Below are 6,397 nucleotides of genomic sequence, written 5' to 3'. Positions count from 1 at the left end.
ACTTAGTTTAAAAAATTCCCGTCTTGAGTATCATCTCTAACATGCACACTAAGCTAAATGCATCTCGTTATCATGGAGCGTTGAGAAAGTTATAGACAGGACGCTTCAGAGCGCGTCTGATGCAGATGCGAGGCCTCGGAGGACCAGTAAAACCCTCGTTCAGAGAGTCCTGTGAACTTCAGGTCAGTTAACTTGGAGAAATATTCCCCAATTTAAAAACTTTGCCTGAAGTGGTGCTTGTAATTCTCATCTCCAGTTTGGCAGCAGATTAATTCTCCACATCAATATCTGCTCTGTCCAGTATGTATTTGGGGATAAATAATCACAAATCATTTTCTAAGCAAGGAATGTGGGCAGAGATGCATTTTTAAATTGACAGCAATCCTGTCACTTTTCAGACAGCACCACCCAGTAAAGCTGACTTCGTCTGAGAAAATAAAAGACAAGGATATCCTGTATAGAGACGAACACCTGCGCTGCTTCTCGGATGGTTTCACTCAATTTCTTAAACGCATACGCTGCCTAAAAATCGACTATGGCTGTTTTAAAACTGATATTTCTACTGAGTAGTTGGAGCTTCACTGGTGAGTGGAAATGATACCTAATGAATATTTTTTTACCCTTGCATGTTTAACATCAGAAGAAGGACCTTTTAAAAACATGTTTCCCAAGAAAGTTTACAGTGCTTTGCAAACCCGTAAACTCCTTAAACTCTTCAACATTTAGCCTCTTTACAACTCAAAACTTTCAGAGTAATTTACCTTCAATGTAATTTATTCAGATTTTTATGTGATTTACTGAAATGAAGGGGTTAATAATTGTTGAGTGAATTATGCAACGGAAACAAGGTTAGCAACATTTGGTTGGATTTAGGTCTGAACTGTCACTATATTAACCATTTTAAATCATGAATATGCCTTAATTTAAACCGTTCCTTTGTGGTGTTGGTTGTAGATGTGTGAGCATAATTATTGATCAATTTTTTAGGATTTTTTTTATTAATATTAATACTCAGTTCGAAATGCTAATTAACCTCAAACATGACTATTTAATAAAGCTAAAATGAGGTTTTGGCACCTTGGAGAGAATATCTATGTGAGCATGATTATTTGGCAATGTATAACTAAAATAAATAAATAAATTTACAACTTTTACTTGATTATTTTTGTCAAGTAAAATAAGCAACTCAAGAATGTGAGAACAAATATTTCTGACATTTAGAAAAGTGACTGTTGCTCCACTTTTTCATAGCAGCCACAGGCTTTATATTCATGGAGTTTCGTGTCATTTTCTTGATTTGTTGATCAACTGTAGCAACCACAGTTATCCAGACTCTATTCAGAGAAGCTATTGTTTAGAAGTGTTTACAAGTTATTGCTATGGTTTATGTAAGGTAAAGAAGGACACTGCGTTATGGTTCTTGCGTCTTCAAGGCCTTTACTGAAAACCACAGAGTGGAGGACTTGGCTGCATGCGACAGAGAATTATAGTGCATAGAAATAACAGACTTCTTAAAAGATAGAACTATGGTCCCATTTAGTTGGTCAACAGTCATTTTCATCTCAGTCTATGGAACCTATAGTCTGTCTAAAGTTATTACAACTTTTTGGTTGCCAGTTGAACCTTTGCCAAAGTCTCAGTTTTTTGCAGCCCAGTTTCCTTCCAGTATATTAATGTATTTAGTTCCATAAATCTTCCCATGAACTCTGATCAACCTCTATCATTGCTGTAAAGTAGCATTGCTGCAACATGGTATTACCATGATACTGAAACAAAAGGCAGGGTAATTCTTAATTCAAGATGAGCTGTAAATATTTCAGGCCCAAGGGGTAAAGAGGTAGTTGGAAAAACAGAAATATGTTCATTGTTTTCCAGGAATCAGTCTGACATACAATACAGGCCTAAACACAGTTTTTATGAGAATTAAGCTATTTGTTAGTTTTAAACCAACTTTTGCTGCAATTTGAAATGAGCTGTAAATTGCTCCAAATCCTCTCAAAACATGTTGCTTTTCTTAACCCCAATCTCAATCCCAAAAATGTTCTAACATTGTGTAGAATGTAAAGAAAAAGAATGATTTGGAAATTGTCAAGAGGTGGGGGTGAAAATGGTGAAGATACATGTGGTAGGACCCAGGTGGTTGAAGGTGAGGATGGTTTAATTATGAAAAATGACAAAATTCAAGCAGCAGAGTGAGCAGAGCAAGTGGCTAATCTCTGGTAGCAACTGGTAAACAGTAATCAAATGACAGCAGACAAGAGATAACTAGGCAGAGTAGACAAGGACCTGACAGAGAACAAGAAAGAGGTGGGTATAAATACACAGGGGGTAATTAAGGAAACTAGACACAGCTGGGATCAATCATGGGTAGACAGGACAACATGGAAACTCAACTGACACAGAAACCTAAATAAACACACAGAAAAACTCAAATCCTTACAGAAATCTCAAGCTTATATTTTACTCTCAAAGTAATGTACAAACTACAGTAAAACAAAGAACATTTTATACTCGTTTGTACTGTATTTAGTCAAATAGTGCAAAAAGTCATGTGATTTTTATTCATCTCATTATTTCATAATGTCAGAAATGTGTCTTTTAATCAAAAGATCATTTTGGTAACCTGGAACTCAAAGAAGAGAAACATTCACAAGGGATTTTTTTTTTAACTCAAAATGTATGGGGGAATTATTCCACCATAATTCTAGAGCACACATTTTCAGTTTGAAAGCAGGATTATATGTCTTTTGTTATCAAAACTTCTAATACTTTTACTTACATTCTCATTTTGAAAGTAGGCCTTCATGTCTTTCTTCTCAAAGTAATGTTTGTACTCAAACCTTTCTCCTGGCGCTTTTGCAGAACTCTCAGCCAACAGAATGAAAGTGTTGTACTGGGCGTGTTTGTTTCCTTCCAGCAGGTGGGCCTGTGTGGCTACTAGCAATTGTAGCAACCTGCACCACCCACTGGATGTAGGGAAAAACAACGATGTCAGTTTTCTGCTCCATGTCATATTAAACATCTGCCAGCAGTGCTACTGATCGCTAACAGCTACAGATCCTAGGCAGGAGTTTGTTCAGCACCTTAAGATTTCCTGTGTTTTATTTTGGTCATTATTGTTAAACTTAAGTGTTGATGTGTGTGATGGGCGTGTCTATCGGACAATTATGTATCGGTTCATTACGGGGCACACATTTAACGGCCAAATATAGGACGACTCCGTATTTTACGGGATGGGTGGCAACTCGATTCAGGGGTGCTGAGATACAGTTTTAGCCTAAAACAGGGCTAGAAACGCCACTGCCTCTGTGTAGTATTGTTTTATTGTCTCTACTGACTCCCCTTTTCACCTTTGAGACACTTTCAATTTGTTTAAACTTTGTTTTTTAACAGGAATTACAGCAAAATACTCACCAGTGATGTTTTATCAACTGAAGAACAGCTCTGTGTGTCTCCATGTCAAAAAACAACAGTCATATACAAATGGCCAGTGGAAAATTGATACAACACTCATTGCTTCAAAAGGGCTTATCAATCCAAGATATGCAAAGAGAGTGATGTTTAACCACGAAAACATGACCTTGTGTATAAGTGAGCTGACTGAAAGTGACACAGGGCTCTATAAGGGCTCCTACCTCCTCAACTTCACTGAAGTATTCGAATTATACCATGTCGTTGTACAAGGTATGTTTATGGCACACTTTGAACATACATTTTTGCATAAATCTTTGACCTTTATTCTTGAAACTTGTATTTTTTATTTATGTATTGAAAACTGTCTCTTCTTTTTTAAATTGACATTAATGTCATTGTGTAAGTTGTATCACAGAAAGTAGCCAGCATGGGGCGACGTTTATGAATCTGCTTGTTTTGGGTGTTTCAGGAATGGTTCCCAGACCAGTGATGACTGTGACACCAGAAAATCATTCCAGTGTTTCAGCAGAATCATGTAATTTCACAGTGAACTGCTCCATCCAGGATGACTGGCTGGGATCCATCTGTCATAGAAATGGCTGCAGAACATCTCAGAAGTCCTTTAATAAGTTCAACATCACCATCCTCTCTGACAACACAACTGTTGTCTGCATAAGTAACAACCACGTCAGCAGAAATAACATCTCACAAAACATTCCAACTCCATGTAAGTAGCCTGAATTGACCTGAAAGCAGAATAAACCTGCTTCATCATTACAGTGCTCACTGTAAATAAATGTAATTTTAAATCAACTTTTAATTTTATTTTATAATTATAAGAAGCATGTTACTCTCTTTTTATTTTTGCCTTAAATGAAATAATTTCTAGCTAAAGCTGTTTTTTTTCCTCTTTTTTTTTACAGGTTTAAAAAGGACGAATCTTGAACGTAAAGAGGATTTTCAAAAGCATCCAAATATATTTTATATTTTCATCATTGCCATTGCTGTTGTAATATTCTTCATTGTTGTTATTGCCATAAAATATTGTAAAGCCAAACATGATCAGGTAACCCAAGAGAAAAAAACTCACATATTTATTCCAACTAATTATGTGTTATTGATGAAACACTAGAGACATTAATCCTATTTATGAAGTTGTCCCTTTTTTTCTAAAGAACATGTCTTTTGCTTCTACTTTTTACTCCAGGAATCAACGTGTTCTGCCCAGTTAATACAAAGTGGACCACTAGAGTCCCAGCAGCCTTCTGAGCCCAGAGTCTCGACATCTTCCAGTGAAGCGGACCCTTCGTATGAGAACGTTGAAACCAGTCAGCCCAGAGAGATCAGCATCCTAGTACATGAGCAGGGCATCAGTGAGGTAGACACAGTCTACAGCGTCCCCAGAAAGGCTGCGTCTTGTGTCAAAAGTGACAAGAAACAAGATGCATTACAAGACGAGAACACGCAGAAGACTTTGACTTCAGGGTGCGCCGATGTAAATAAGGACCAGAGCTCCACACAAACAGAAACGGTGTACAGTGTGCTGCAGATGCCAAAAAATCTGAACACATAGCACCACCAAGAGGACAAGTGAGTCTAAGGAGCCAAGAGCAACTCTGAGATAGATGAGCCAGGAAATGAACAGATGTATTACAATATTCTTTGGCTTATCTAAGATGGAAGGCACTGGTCAGAGACTCTATTTAACTCATTCTGGTGTACATCAATGTTTTTCCATGCCATGAGGAATATGTTCTTCAGTCGCTCCAGAGCATTTTGGGAGTCTATCTTGTGCTCTTTCATGACCAGGACTAGAAAAGACCTCCAAAATGGTAATCCCTTTGAAGGTTTCAACAAGATGATTCATGCATCTTGTTGGATGTATGAATCACTCCTACTGACTCATTTAACAGCGGAAGAGTAGCGGTTTAACTTCCAGTTTCCCTTGGAGTGGATGACAGTGCTCCTCATCCTGTCTACGTCCACCATCACCATAAGTGACGGTCAGAACATGGATGGACAAGTAAAATTTGAGCTTCACATTCTGGCTGAGATCTGTCTTCATCACAATGAACCAGAGCAACACCCACACTATTCTGGACGATTCCTCAGTCCATCTATCCGTCTCCTTCACCAACGTGTGAATGGGACACCAAGATGCACACCTGAATCGAATGACTGGCTCGTTACCAGGCCTGTTCAGAGCCGATCACAGTCTGTTGGAGTAAAGCTGCAGGATGGTAGCTCTGGAGGACTGGACTTGAGCACCATTGTTATAGAGAATGGACAGAGTTTGAAATGATTGGATATGAGCTCGACTTTTTTTTTGTTGTGAATTGCCAAAAAATTTATTTAACTCGGTAACAATACCAACCTTTCTTATTCTCATGAATTGAAGGACTTGTCCACGCCTTCATTACAACTCGTTTGGATTATTGCAATTCGTTATATAGAGGCTCAGAACATTGTGCCATGTTCGGAGCCCTTCATGACTACTGTGAATATTTTTGCACTTTTCTTCCATTTTTTTTTATGCGGCTCTCATTGCTTATGTTTAATACTGTTGATAATAAATTTATATTTTTTCACAACATGTGGAACATCTGGTCGGGTATTTGTTCCTACCTGCATCCACTGTTTTCAGTAAACGATACTGGAGCTATTCTTCCATTTGTAAAGATGAACAATATAAAAGACTTAATTTGTAATTATTTTTTACATATTATTAAATGTCAGCAGTGAGAGAGTCTGAGTTTCTTTTCAGGCAGACCTTTAACAGCAGTTTCTTTTTTTTTAGCATCAGTGGTTAACTATAGTGGTGAGAAAATAAAGTTCTCACATCAAACATAGATGATGTGTTCATCTGAGGTTGGCAGGAGTGTCTGTCAACATTTCCTGGTGAGATGGATGAGGTTAAATTAATAAATATGCGCCTGGTATTGGTCTGTATGCTCACTGAGTGCTCATTGGAGTGTCTGGGGAA

At 37.8% G+C, this 6,397-nt stretch overlaps 1 non-coding gene across 2 annotated transcripts; it reads left to right on the top strand.

The window, feature by feature from the left end:
• The first annotated feature begins 438 nt into the window (after positions 1-438).
• Positions 439-6,363, top strand: LOC103475913 (uncharacterized). Of its 2 annotated transcripts, XR_014084792.1 has the most exons (5): positions 439-584; positions 3,394-3,684; positions 3,884-4,141; positions 4,338-4,480; positions 4,622-6,363. It is a non-coding gene; the product is annotated as an uncharacterized LOC103475913 (transcript). The 2 variants fall into 2 exon arrangements; XR_014084791.1 differs by having other exon boundaries at positions 4,338-6,363.
• The last annotated feature ends 34 nt before the right edge of the window (positions 6,364-6,397 follow it).

This window comes from Poecilia reticulata, chromosome 18, assembly GCF_904066995.2.
Source record: "Poecilia reticulata chromosome 18, P_reticulata-male-v2, whole genome shotgun sequence".
Classification (NCBI taxonomy): Eukaryota; Metazoa; Chordata; class Actinopteri; order Cyprinodontiformes; family Poeciliidae; genus Poecilia; species Poecilia reticulata.
Note: the sequence above shows the minus strand (reverse complement) of the source record. Positions and strands in the feature narration are given on the sequence as shown.